This window comes from Malania oleifera, chromosome 3 (genome assembly GCF_029873635.1).
Source record: "Malania oleifera isolate guangnan ecotype guangnan chromosome 3, ASM2987363v1, whole genome shotgun sequence".
NCBI lineage: Eukaryota > Viridiplantae > Streptophyta > Magnoliopsida > Santalales > Ximeniaceae > Malania > Malania oleifera.
In genome coordinates, this window is record NC_080419.1 from 47,842,209 (window position 1) to 47,858,151 (window position 15,943).

Below are 15,943 nucleotides of genomic sequence, written 5' to 3' on the forward strand. Positions count from 1 at the left end.
GTTTATTAACTGACTTATTTTTTATTCTCTTTCTTACTTTCCTTAATAGCCGAACATGAAAAAGTAAATTCATTTATATTTTCCTTTCTTTTCCTTAACATATATTTTTTATTTTAATATAGTTGAATATCTTAAGATGCACATGGCTCGAAGGACGTTAATTAAGGGACACAATAGATTTTTTTTTTTTTTTTTTTGGGTATTAAACATGAATATTTTGATAGGGCATTTAACCCCTTGGGTCTTAGGGGAGTATTCAATACACACACACACACAGTCACACACACACACTCACACATGCACGCACACTCACACCCAAACACAGTCACACACCCACGCAGACACACACACACACACACACACACACACACGGACACACGTACACACACTGAACCCACAGTTCGCAAAAGAACAATAAGAAAAAGAAGAAGAAGAAGAAGCAGAAGAAGAAGAAGAAGGTGTAAAGGAGATTTGATTTATGACATTATAATATAGTGGAAGTTTAATTTTTAATTTTTTTTTGTCTAAATAGGCGCTTGTAATTTTATTCGATGGATGTTGCATTGATTATTACTAGTACAATTATATGGTTCTAGTTGGACAATAAAATAGATATGCTCAATCTATCAAATTAATTAGAACCTTGAAGTGGGAAATTGACTGACTCTATTTTGTAGTTCCATAGTAATGAGCTTCTTAATGAATCACAAAAGAATTTTCAAATCACAATCTAATATGACACAATACAATACATACTTCAATAGCTTGTTTGTGTTCAAGAAACGTTAAATACCAAAAAAAAATAGTTAGTGTCAACTTAACTACATTTTCATCTTAACCACACATAAAAATGAAACCTTGAGAGAGAAGGGAACTTATTATTCAAGCTTTATAAGTGATTCTTAACCCTGAAACCTACTTGATCAAGATGTTAAATATTTACAAATTATATCATAAATCTAACAAAAGAATCATGCATTAATAGGGCAAGAAAAATATTCTAATTTAAGGAAAGAACCTAAAATGAATTACCAACATTTACATAAACTAATTTCCAAAGAAAAAGGATTCTAGTTTCCGAAAGAGGAAACAAAAGTATGATAGGTCCAAAGCTTTATATAAAAGGAAAATATTTTTTTTATTTTTTAGTTATTTTATGAAAAATTTAGAATTGATAACCTATTAAAAAATGATAAGAGGTCACCCAACACACCACAATCTCCGGAGCTACCATTATCATTTTACACTACCACAGGCAAATGTCATGCATTATAGAACCCCCACTTTATATCCCCTCTCCCTATTTTCTTCTTTATTCCTTACTTTTGTAATATGCACAAAAAGCTAACAATCAAAAATAATTTTTTTATAATTTCACAATATTTAAAAAATTAAATTAATTTTTTTTTAATTTTATGCTTTTAATTTTTTTATATACAGAAAATCCATGAAAATAATTTTTTTCTGCTTTTAATCTCATAATATATAAAAATAAAACAAAAAAATTTGTTTTTTCCTATTGATTTCAACAACAAAAAAAAAAAAAGAGGAAAAAGTATTGCATATCAATAGATCTGCCTCCACACACATAGGACCTGCCTCCCTTGCAACGTACAACCATAAACCATCGATCTTCCTCCTTGCAATATTCAATACACACACACACACACACAGAGTCACACAAACACACACGCATACATGCGTGCGTGCGCACAAACACACACACACTCACACCCACACACAGTCACACACCCACACAGACACACACACACACACACACACACACACATGGAAACATGCACACACGCTGAACCCACAGTTTACAAAAAATTAGACCTGGGAGCGGTGGCGGCAACGGCAGTGGAATGACCTCAGGTAAGTGGCGGTGGCAACTGCAAGAGGAGGATGTTGACCTTATTGGTCATATCCCATTTTGATTATAAAAAATACTCTGATGTTTAATGGTTGATGAGTTTGTGTGCATGACCAATCAGAAGTATCATATGGTGCACACACATGGGCTTGAAGAAGATAAAGACCCAGACCTTTTATTTGTTGTAATTTAATTTGAGTTTTATTCGGGTCTATAATAGTAAGATAGGAAAAGGGTCTATAATAATTAATGTCTTACCTGCATGTTAAGATAGATAAGCTCAAGACCATAGTTGGACCTAATTGACCAATGCCAGATTTTTGGGGTTAATTCTTAAATATCTTAGATTGACCTTAGGACCCACAAATCTGCATGAAAAAGTTTCCTATTGCATTAAAAATAAACATCATATGAATAAGGTGAATTTATAAGGGAGTTGGAACCAAAATGCATTAAAAATGCATATTCGGTCGACCGAATTTTCATAGTGTAAATGTGTTGGTCGACCGAACAGGTCAAGCGGTCAACATTTTGACCATAGCTCGGTCGACTGCACTGTACCAAGTTCATATGACTTCGTCGACCGAACTCCCAGCGCGTCAACGTTTGACTCCTCATGTAGTAACCCAGAGAAATTATAATATATAAATAATAAAAGAAGGGGAAAAGGAAAAAGGAAAATAGGGCCTCATCGACGAATTAAGGGGGTTTATTGACAAGAGAGCATGAGGGGCTCGTCAACGAGGGAGCGTTTTGTCGACGAAAAAGTACCGAGAGGATGTTTTGGGCATTTCTGAATTTTGTCGATGAGGGAAGAGTTCATCAACGAATTGTCTTCTTGACCTCGTCGACGAGATGACGTGGTTCGTTGACGAAGGCCAGTGTATAAGTAGCCCTAAACGTGATTTTTCAGCTAATTTTGGCCACAGGAATTCTCTCTCTCTCTCTCTCTCCTTTCGATTTTCCCTCCTTCTCTCTAAGATTTTGGGCAGATCTTTTGCCGATTTGACGATCCGAAACCACCACAACACTCCTAAGGAAGTTCTCTACATATCTACTAGAGTGGATTTTCGGTGGGACGAGTTTGAAATTAATTCCAAATTCAGGGTAAGACTTTTACTCAATATTTAGCCTTCCCTGTAGTTGTAGCAAATGTAGTACGCGTAGAAATACTGAATTTTTGTTCTGGGAAATGTTGTTTCCAGGGTGTTGAAGGGGAACCCAGCGAGAGTTAGATTGACTATTTTATAGGCTTTTTAGCAATCAAGTAAGGGGATAAACTACGTTAGATGTTCTATGTAAAATAAGTATAATTTTATAGCATTTGATTTCAGAGAAATATATGTATTTATATATAATTATGCATTATGTTGGAGAATACTATTAAAAATGACGATATGTTCGCAATGTACGTAATACCCATTTTTTGAGGCATGAGTAGAATTTATGATGAATTACTATTTTTTGGGAATATGATAATGATATGGATTTTTATAATGAAAAATTGGCGTACGGGCCAAGAATTTTATATATGTTTTTCCGACGTACAAGCCGAGCTATGGATAGGTTTTGTCGACGTACGAGCTGAGCTATGGATATGTTTTGCTGGCGTATGGGCCGAGCTATGGATATGTTTTTCTGGTGTACAGGTCGAGCTATGGATATGTTTTTCCAAACGTATGAGTCAAGCCATGGATATGATTTGTCGGGATACGGGCTGAGTTATGGTAAAATATGAAATGTCGGCGTACGGGCCAATGATTTTAATGATGTATATATATATATATATATATATATATATATATATATATGCAAAATGATGTGATGATATTGATTTGGCAATTAATAATATGAAATATCCATGTATCACAGTTTGATTATCAGAACCTGATTGGCTTGGTTTAGGCTAGCACTTACACGGTACCGCTGCTATGTGTTCATGATCATCATGATATTGTGTTAACGCTGTCGTACGGGGCGGCATAAGGACAGATAGTCAATGTTGTTTTAAGAAGTGTGAGTGCCTCTAGTGTACGGACCAGGTTTGGTAGACCCATCAAACTTACAGACTATACTTTTGACTTGCCAATGATCGCGCCAACCATTGTCAGGTCCCACCTTCGGTCCACACAACCCAATCATGAGGGAGTAATACATGACAATAGCCATCTAACCTACCAGGGTTGTTTTCGTGTTATTATTATATAAGATAAACTATACTATGAAAATCCTGTATGTTCTGTCATGTTATGATTACACATGTTTTTCCCAAAAATGATACAGACATATTTACTAGACATGCTTATATATGCTTTTATGTATAACACAGATAAACTCATATTACTTCACACTAGTATTAGTTTATTTCCCTTACTGAGAGGTGTCTCACCTCGAATTATATGAACATTTCAGGAGCCATTGATAGGAGAGCGGATAAAGCTCCACTTAGGTAGTTGCAGCTGGTCTGCCCTTTCTTGAAGGGTAAATGTCTTGGTAAGGTTGGATGTATTTTGTGGGGATTGGCCCTAGGATTTCTTTTGGGTTGTAAATAAAATTACAATGGATGTAGTAACTCTGATATTATGATATATGGTGTTGTGTATATGGTATTATGTGGTGTTGGTAATTTATGTTTCCTGCTGCTTAGGCTTCCGTACTATATTCTGATGTATCCCTGGTACCCACAAGTTCAAGTTGATTATGATTTTTCGGGCTTATTATAACATTTTTTACTATTATGGAAAAAAAATGCTGTAATTAAGTAGGTCGTTACACCTCAGTCGACCGACCAAATTTAAATGGGCAATGCCTTGATCGACCGAACCCACACATGAGAGAATCCAACGCCCTGGTCGATCGAACTTCATAGTTCAAAATTACCCGATTGACCGAACCACGCGAAAAATAAAAATTGCCTTGGAACCCTATTGAACTGTCAACCGAACTTCTAGTTCAAATCTCATCTAGTCGACCAAACTTGTACACTCAATCAACTGAACCTCACCTTCGGCTCAATCGGTGCTCTTGGATTGGACATTATTTTTTACCGCAGTTAAAGTTTTTAAACAGGGTTAATTGTGCTAAAACATTTTAAAATAATCCTAATAATTCCCTACACGTCCTGAACAGTTATATTTTCAGGGAACTCTATATATACCCCTTCATTTGTAAAAATTAGTATGAGATTAGCAATAATAATTAGCAAATATCCTCTTATTTTCAAAAATCCAAAATCTCATATTCAAGCCATATACTACTCCTCTTACTCTTTCATATTGCAAATACTTCTTTGTAAGAGTATTCTTGTGTTTTATCTCATCAAGTTTAAACTCTCTCTTACTTGTTCTAATAGAGATTTATGTTTCATAGAGAGTAAGCTTCTAGTTTTTCTAGGGGGCTTCGTAAATAAGCCTTTTGTAGAAAAATTTCTTAAAGCTTCTAAGTTTTGCATTTTCATTGCAATACTCAAGAGTTCATATTGTATTTTGGTTGTGCAATAATATTTTACAAATCAATTTCAAATATCTTTTGTGGTTTATTTTGAGAAAAATATTTGTTGAAGGTAATTGAAGTGTGCTTGAAGATAAATACTATTTTACAAACCGATTGAAAATATCTCTTGTGATTTATCTTGTAAAAAATATTTTGAGATATTTGTTAGCGTGCTTAAGATATTTGTTACTATATCTTTTGATTGATAATATCATTTTGATCCAAAGATCAAATAAATTTTTGCAAACCATTTTTGAATATCTCTTGTGGTTTATATTAAGAAAAATTATTTGTTTAGATATTTGAAGTGTGCTTGTGATCTTTGTTTGTGCATTGTGATTAAAATCATTATTTGACACAAAGATTATATCATTTACACTCTCACGCATTGATTGCAATATTTGCATAATTATTTGAGAGTAGACACTTAGACTACACTGAGCTTATCAAATCCTATCTTTTGGTAGTGCATTGAATATACTGTGTGTATTGTAGTACATATCTACTTAGTTGAGAAGCACATTTGTTGTACACAAATTTTATTGAGAAATCGGTTGTATTCTAGGCGTGGCTTGAGGGGGCTGTAATCCAGCCCAGAAGGATTGTGTAGGTTAAGGTCACCCCTATGTTAATTGATTTGGTTGTAAAGGTTAAGGTCAGCTCTGTGCTAATTGACCTGGTTGTTTAGGTGCCGCTCCACCCGTTAAGTGAGCCTATAATGGTAACCTTTGTACTTGTTAGCCAAGGCGGGGACGTAGGCACTTTGGCCGAACCTTGATAACATATCGGGTGTATCGTTTACTTTTTCCGCACTTTACTTTACTGCACTTGTATGTTTATTTATTGATTGCATGAACTGGACCTAGGTTGTGTAATACTGTTGTTAAACTAATTTCCCTAGGCAATAATTTTTAAATACCCAATTCACCCCCCTCTTGGGGTTGCACCAAAGCTAACAATTTGTATCAGAGTCTCGTAACTTAGACTTAGATGTCATTTAGTTAAAAGATCAAGATGGCTCTTGTTAGTGCATCCACTTCATGTGAGGGTAGATTGGTCACACACCGACTAGCATTTTGTGGTGATAACTATGCTATATGAAAATTTAGAATGACTGCGTATGTGAAAGCTTTGAATTGGAAATTCTGGAAAGTTATTGATCAAGGTGATAGTGTGCCTGTGAAATCCATTGATTGGACTAATGTTCCTAAATCTAAGTATGAATTGAATGATCATGATATGAACTTAGTGTAGGTAAATTTTGATTCCATGAACACCTTGCTGCATGCTTTAGATTCTAATGTTCTTTGTGAGGTTATGGCATGTAACAATGCTAAGGAGATATGGGAGGAACTTGAAAGGAGATAAGGAGCACCTATGCAAGAAAAGGTGATCACTCCTTGTGATACAAGCTCTACAAATCTTGAAGGAGGTAAACCATGCTTCATAGCTCTAACTGACGATGAGGTAAACCCATCTCCTTCTATGTTATTAGATAATCCTGGCAACGATTCATGTGATGATTTGAATAATGCATCTGATTCTGAATCATGTCATAGTAGTGATAGTGAGAGCATGCCTACTTATAAAGAACTACAAATTGAATATGTTAGAATTCATAAGTCACTTGTTAAAGCTAACAAAAGATATACTGCTTTGAAAAACAAGTATGAGGCATGTGAGAAAGAATGTGAATCACAAGTTCTTGTTGAAATGGAAAATGTTTTTAAAATCAAAGAGTTAGTAAACAAGAATGAAAAATTAGAAAAAGAATTGAATGCAATAAGATCTCAAACTTCAAATGATAATAATAAAGATCTTCTTATTGCAGAACTTGAACGCAAAGCAAACAATATGACTAAAGAATTTATGAAACTTCATAATGTTTGCAAAGGTTTAGAGAACTTGAAAATTCAAGATCTAGAAAAGAAAATAGAAGACCAGTCTAAGACCATCCATACATTCACTAGAGGTAAAGAAAATCTTGACAAACTCTTAGGTTCACAAAATATGACCTTAGATAAAGAAAGTATAGGTTTTAATGGAATTGAAAATAAGTAGGAAGAACTTATACATGGGGTACTTTGTAAAAGAATCAAAACACTATGCTAATACCTCTTCTAGTCCATACACTCACACCACATGTGCCTTATGTAAAAAGAAGGGGCACGTAAAATTTGATTGCCCATTTAAAAGAAAAGGTGTGAAACCCAAACAAGTATGGAAAGTTAAAGAATCACCGACTCCTAACCCATCAAGAATAAAAGATAGAAAAATGGTATGGGTTGTTAAGAAAACAAACCCCTTGGAATTCAATGAAGAATTTACTCAAACAAAAATTACATGATCACATAATTCTTCCTTAGCATTTAGGATTAGCCATAGGGGGTAGTGTAGACTAAAGGCTTAGGAAGTGGTTCGGGCTAAAAATGTAAAATCATAGTATATGTGCACTAATTAAAAGTTTACATACTAAGTATTTTGAAAAATCAAGCCAATCTGCAAATCAAAGTATATAACCAATCTGAACTTAATGCTTATATTCATTGGTTAAAATATAAAATCAATGGCTACAACTTAATTAAAATCCGCTTCCAAATGGACAAAAGCATCCTTGCTGGGTATAAAATTATTAATGCTTAATCTGTGCTTGAATTCTTATGTTAAGCATACTCTCTCCATTGCACAAGTTTTGAGTTGTAGGAAATGAATTCTTCCAGTTTAACATCTTATCCTAAACTCACTAATTAATTAAAATATCCCTTTTAAGCTTAAAATATAAAAATCTTCTAATTTTGGTTCACCGTATCCTCCATAGGGAATCTTTACCAACCATGATCACATTCGGCAAAGTTTTCATCCTATTCCATGGTTTGTATCCTTACTCAGAATAGTGATCATACTTAAAGGATACTTTCCAATCACCAAAGAGCTACAGTCAAAATTCATATACTTTAGAGCTCTTTGCTAAAATGGTTAGGACAATATCTTTAGACTTCTTATCCTGAAAAATGTCTTGCCTATCTTAAATACTCTTCTGAACATAATAGAAATTTACTTATTAAGAGTATTCAATTTTCCTTCGAGCTCTCAAACATTAAATAAAATCCATTAGAGCTTCATCCTCATAAATTAAGTTGAATGGCTAAATTGGTTGCCTAGGTCTCAATCTAGATGAATGAAATCAAAATTCACGTAGACCTATGCACATGCAGTTTAAATCAAAAGTCATTTGAACTTAGGACTCTCACGTATTGTAAATCATAAGAAAAGAGGCAATATAGGCTTAGAACTCTCAAAGAAATATTCATTGTGACTTTTTGGTTCGTTAAACCTATTCATCCAAAGCCAAGCATATATCATTAAAAATCTAGATTTCTTGGCTAAATGATTTGAAAAATAAGAAAAAGACACTAAATGAGTTGAGTGCATAATTGAGGGGGAGCAATCATCTTTCGTAGCTATATTCATTAAAATGCTCTTAATTTTTATCTATGCTTATATGTTTGTATGCCTTTGTAAGAACAACTCTGCACTAACCTCATAACTATCCATTGTAAGTTACTGGTCATGACATATGTTGGATAGTTCATTTCTTTTATAAGTTGTTGATTGAACTACTAGAAAGCATGCTTGTGTTGAAAGCCTCCTACATGGCAAGTGCAGTGATATAATTTGCATGCTAGTTGTGAATATTAGGTTGTTGCTTGCTTTATATGATTTATCTGTTAAAAGCAACCCATTATCAGGTACAAGTTTTATGGGAAAATTTCTTATATACAAATGGCATGCTGCCGAAATTTCACTAGGATTTTCCCATATAAAACCTTGTGTTAAAGATGATTATGATAAAACTAATGTTAAAATATTTTTGAAATGATGAATGAAAACAAATTGAAAATTAAGTTTCATTCTTGCATAATCATTAGGTAGTTAGGAGAGCTGAGCATCTTTCCTATAGAAAGAACTTATAGTACTCACATGCATCACTATTTTTTATTGAAATATTGAGGCTCTTCTAATATCCTTGAACATTATATCATGCGCTTGAAGCTTTATTGATTTGATATGAAATGTTATTAGGTCATGAACTTTATTATATGCCTTAATATATATTTTCTGATGCATCTATGGTCTATAGAAAAAATATACTGATAAGCATAAATGTAATTGATTGATAATTAGTATGGTTGGTTTAAAGGGTTCAAAGTGATGGCTTATACTACTAGGCATAATGAAGTAATTCTCCATTTAGTATAAGCAACTTATTGTATCTCAGCTAGCATTCCAAACGATAGGGGGAGCATCTAAAATGAACATTCTATCATGTTATGCTCACTAACACCTTTTAGCTTAGATCTATTGTGAACTCACCATGGCATGTGCTTAACCGAAATGACCCTTGTGAAAATCTTAAGTTGATATATATATCTTTGCCACATGTTATTTGACTTTCCATACGATCTTGCATGTGATTGTTAAATTTTTAGGATCATTATGGTTGTGGTTTTCTACTTATATTTTAGTATGTCCTTAATTGACAAACCAAAAAATTTGTGCTTGCTTGTTTTAAATTAAAGCTTCTTTTTAGCAAGCAACCCCCAACACCATTTTGCAAACATTAGAAAGGGGATGTATATTATAATTATATACGTATATATATTTATTTACATTTACTTTTGGCAAGATCAAATTTAAAAACAAACCCTTTTTCCTTTTGCCTCATTATTATTGTATACATATATGTTTTTCAAAATTGCATAGCTGGTTTGGTAACGTCACATGAAAACGCAAGCAAACTAGTTAGACTGCTTTTATGCTCAAACCTTCTATTTTGTATCATATGTCATGTGCTTTTAACTCAAATCCTTCACGGGTCTTATGATATATTTCATTTGCAATGGTTTGTGTATATTTTTGGTTTAACTACGTTTTTCATGTCATTTGAATATTTTAATAACCAGTTATATTGTTTGTGTGCTTAATTGCTGAGGTTATCTTTGTTATTCTTTTTGCATTGTATGGCTATTATATTTCTTGAATGACTAAAAGTTATACTTCTATTTCATGTTTTGAGAATACTGAACTATTTAAGTACATAGTTGTGGATATCTTGAAAATATATTACTCAACCAAGTCATTTGTTTACAGAGATTTTTGGGAATGTTCTGTTTTCAAACGGCATGCTGTCGAATTTTCTAAAAACTTTTTCCCAAACATTTCCTATATTCAGATGATTATTTGCCTATATTCTTAAATGTTTATTTAGGCCCTTTTTTCAGCCAAAAGGGGGATAAGTAGGCAAGTATTTGTCATCATCAAAAAGGAGGAGATTGTTAACCTTATTAGTCATATCCCGTTTTGATTATGACAAATACTCTGATGTTTAATGGTTGATGAGTTTGTGTGCAAGACCAATTGGAAGTATCATATGGTGCACGCACATGGGCTTGAAGAAGATAAAGACTCAGACCTTTTATTGGTTGTAATTTAATTTGAGTTTTATTCAGGTATGCAATAGTAAGATCGGAAAATGGTACGTAATAATTAATGTCTTACCTGCATGGTAGGATAGATAAGCTCAAGACCATAGTTGGACCTTAGGGATCACCCTTTAGTCGACCAACGCTAGATTTTTGGGGTTAATTCTCAAATACCTTAGATTGACCTTAAGACCCACAAATCTGCATGAAAAAGTTCCCTAGTGCATTAAAAATAAACATCATATGAATATGGTGAATGTATAAGGGAGTTGGAACCGAAATGCATTAAAAATGCATGTTCGGTCGATCGAACTTTCATAGTGTAAATCTATCGGTCGACCGAACAGGTCAAGCAGTCAACATTTTAACCATAGCTCGGTCAACTGTACTGTACCAAGTTCATATGACTTGGTCGACCGAACTCCCACCGAGTCAACGTTTGACTCCTCGGTCAACCGACCAAATTTAAATGGGCAACACCCTAGTCGACCAAACCCACATGTGGGAGAATCCAATGCCCCGGTCGACCGAACTTCATAGTTCAAAATTACCCAGTCGACTTAACCACACAGAAAAGAAAAAAATGTCATGGAACTCTGTTGACCAGTCGATCGAACTTCTAGTTCAAATCTCACCCGGTTGACCGAAATTGTACACTCGGTCAACCGACCCTCACCTTCGGTCAACCGGTGCTCTTGGGTTGGACATTATTTTTTACCACAGTTAAATATTTTAAACGGGGTTAATTGTGCTAAAACGCTTTAAAACAATCCTAATAATTCCCTACATGTCCTAAATGGTTATATTTTTTGGGAACTCTATATATATCCCTTCATTTGCAAAAATTAGTGTGAGATTAACAATAATAATTAGCAAATATCCTATGATTTTCAAAAAGCCAAAATCTCATATTCAAGCCATATACTACTTCTCTTACTCTTTCATATTGCAAATACTTCTTTGTAAGAGTATTCTTGTGTTTTATCTCATTAAGCTTAAACTCTTTCTTGTTTGTTCTAATTAAGACTTATTTTTCATAGAGAGTAAGCTTCTAACTTTTCTAAGGGGCTTTCATTAATAAGTCTTCCCTGGAAAAACTTATTAGAGCTTGTGAGTTTTGCATTTTCATTACAATACTCAAGAGTTCATATTGTATTTTGGTTGTCCAATAATATTTTACAAATCGATTTCAAATATCTATTGTGGTTTATTTTGAGAAAAATATTTGTTGAAGGTATTTAAAGTGTGCTTCAAGATAAATACTATTTTACAAACCGATTTCAGATATCTCTTGTGATTTATCTTGAAAAAAAAATTTTGAAATATTTGTTAACGTGCTGAAGATCTTTGTTACTATATCTTTTGATTAATAATATCATTTTGATACAAGGATCAAATAATTTTTTGCAAACCATTTTTGAATATCTCTTGTGGTTTATATTGAGAAAAATTATTTGTTGAGATATTTGAAGTGTACTTGTGATCTTTGTTTGTGCATTGTGATTAAAATCATTATTTGACACAAAGATCATATCATTTACACTCTCATGCACTGATTATAATATTTGCATAATTATTTGAGAGTAGACACTAAGATTACACTGAGCTTATCCTATCTCTTAGTAGTGCATTGATTATACTGTGCGTATTGTAGTACATATCTGCTTAGTTGAGAAGCACATTTGTTGTACACAAATTTTATTGAGAAATCTGTTGTATTCCAGGCGTGGCCTGAGGGAGCAGTAATCTAACCTAGAAGGATTGTGTAGGTTGAGGTCACCCCTATGTTAATTGACCTAGTTGTAGAGATTGAGGTCAGCCCTGTGCTAATTGACCTGATTGTTTAGGTGCCGCTCCACTCGTTAAGTGAGCCTATAGTGGTAACCCTTGTTCTTGTTAGCCAAGGCGAGGACGTAGGGACTTTGGCTGAACCTTGATAACATATCGCGTGTATCGTTTACTTTTTCCTCACTTTACTTTACTACACGTGTATGTTTATTTATTGATAGAATAGATTGACCCTAGGTTGTGTAATACATTTGTTAAAACAATTGACCTAGGCGATAATTTTTAAATACCTAATTCACCCTCACCCCCTCTTGGGGTTGCACCAAAACTAACAGAGGAGCTCACGCAAGCAACGTTGGCGGCGAAGATGGCTGAAGTGGACGCGCATAGTTTGGAACGAAGAAAGGAGGGGGGAGGAAAGAAGGAGGGAGAGAAAGGAGGGGGGATTGAGGCAGGAGATTGGAAAAAAAAAAAGAGGAAATCTGCGCGGATGCAAGGGTTTTACTCAGCTAGAGTATTAGTGACGATTTTAAAACCGTAGTTAATACTCTTAAAAATCATCACTAATAGTTAAATAAATAGTTTTAATATTTTTTAAATAAAAAATAATATTAGCGACGGTTTTTAAAAACCGTCACTAATAATAAAGTATTAGCAACAGTTGTTCAAAAACTGTCACTAATAATTGACTATTAGTGATGCTTTATAAAACCGTCACTAATACTCTGTCATTTAAAAGTAGTAACGATTTTTTTAAACTGTCACTAATTACATACTATCAGTGGTATTTTTTTTTTTACTATTAGTGATGGTTTTTCTAAACTGTCACTAATAACAAACTATTGGTGATAGTTTTTTAAAATCGTCACTAATACTCTGTCATTTAAAATCAAACATAAAAATGTTGTACCAATGACCAGCCTTACAAAAAAATACTACCATAATGCAGCCTTGACAATAACAACATCACCCAAGCCTCATCGGCTTAAAAGCCAAAAAAATTCAGTAAGCAAAATTCCAAACATAACAAATTAATGTCCAAGGAGCATGCAACAAATGGTAAAACACCATCAAACTTCTAAACAGATATCAACATACTTGTCACAAGTAAATTTATTGTGCCCAATTGATCTCCTAAATCTTATGATCATATATTAATAATTCCCTGGGTAAAAAAATAAAGTACAATTTAGGCAAAGGGGGAATTTAAAGAACAATACTAAGCAATTGAATTGAGATAAACATTTTGAATTTGATACCTTTGGAATGACCGTGTATAGACCGAAGAAGTTGTGGTGAAATTTTGCAATTATTAGACTGATTTTTTAAATGCAATGGAGTTTGAGAGATCTTTTGAAGTTTTTCATTATCACAATATTAAAAAGGAATGGGATGCACGAAAGAAACAACTTGGTTCAAATATTTATGCATGGATAGGTTGGTTGTGAAGATGATTACAATCTAGATGGGCCATTAGAAGACTATGTTCATAGAAGTGGATAGATAAGAATAATTGCTGATATTGTCCAGAAAAAAAAATAGGATAGAAATAATGTTGTGGCTAACCTAACCAATGTGCGTACACCAAAAATGAGAATTTTGATGAGTTGAAGATAAAATACAACAAAAAGAGCATGTCCTTAAGTAGAATGCTTAAAGAGAAAGACCTATTAAGTTGGGTTTCCCTCCTAAGCGAGGATGGCCCAAACTTACCCAATACGAGCTCATGTGTGGAGAGGCCCAATTGGGAGAATAGGGTTGAACCCTATCCTTTTCTACTGCAAAGAGTAATGCACAATCAGAAAATAAGAAAGAAAAGGGAGAGAGAGCCACAATTGCCACAAAGAAAGAGAGTTGTCTAGTCTTGATCAATTGCTCCGATCAATGAGCATTCGTGGTCTGAATTGAGTTGAAAATTTACAAGGATGTTCATGACATGTGAAACTTAATTGTGAATGGTGGAGATTGGATTCTGTGCATTCGGTGTCAGTTTTCAGCCCATTAACAGTAGCCTCAATTTTTTCCGCCGCCACAGAGAGAGAAAGCTATCCAATCTTGATCAGCTGCTCTAATCAATAAGCATTTGTGGTCTGATTGAGCTCAAAATTTATAGGAATGTTCATGACATGTGAAATTCATTATGAGATCAAATTCTAAGCATTTGGTATTGGTTTTCAGCCCATGCACAGTAGCCTCAGTTTTTCCTATCGCCACAAAGAGAGAAAGCTGTCCAATCTTGATCAACTTCTCCGATCAACGAGCATTCGTGGTCTAATTGAGCTAAAAATTTACAATGATATTCATGATACGTTAAAATTAATTTTGAATGGTGGAGATTGGATTTGAGCATTTTGTATTGGTTTTCATCCCATGAACAATAGCCTCAATTTTTTCCACCGCCACAAAGAGAGAAAGTTGTCCAGTCTTAATCAACTGCTCCGATCAATGAGCATTCGTGGTCCGATTGAGTTGAAAGATTTTATTGATGTTCATGACGCGTGAATCTTCATTGTGAACGGTGGAGATTGGATTCTGAACATTCGTTCTTATTTTTTTTAGCTCATGAAGAGTAGCCTCTGTTTTGGTGAGATCTTTCTTTAATTCTTGTAAAAGTTAATTTATGCCAAGGAATTCTATTTCTTGAAGATAGTTGCTAATTGTATGCGTCTAGTTGAGACTAGAGAAGACTCATGTTTTCTCATAATTATTAATAGTGGAATTATTTGAGTGGACTACGGTCTCATGGCTTTTTTTTCTCACATCGAGAAGGTTTTCCACGTAAAAATCATGTCTTGCACTTGTGGTGTTTGGATATATATTTTCTACATATATATTGCTTTATTTTATAGTTTCCTACATATTCACACAAGGACAGAGTTTTAGTATTATTGTTTCTCCCAACAAGATCGTCGCCAGTAGTCTTATATTAGTGAAGCTTTAGAGTACTCCTTGATGCAACTGGGTCATGACAACTGCTTTCACCCTGTGAAATATTTGGTGCCACTTTGATTTCACATTAGAGTCACCCTTGCACTGGGTTGAACCTCCATATTCGGAGGTAAATCTTCCTCCTCATTGCTCCATTCACTTACCGGCTCTACCATGATCTTGGAAGGTCCTTCACGAGGATTGTTATGATTCCTCAATGCCAAGGCATTGCAACCTTTCCTGTGCATTCTTGTTTGATCAGATGGTGAAGTCTTAGGATTACTCATCTTCATAAACACATACTTCATCACATTTGCTTGAGTCAACATATGACTCTTCCACTTAGTTGTCGTACCTAATGGAAACTCCAACTTGGAAT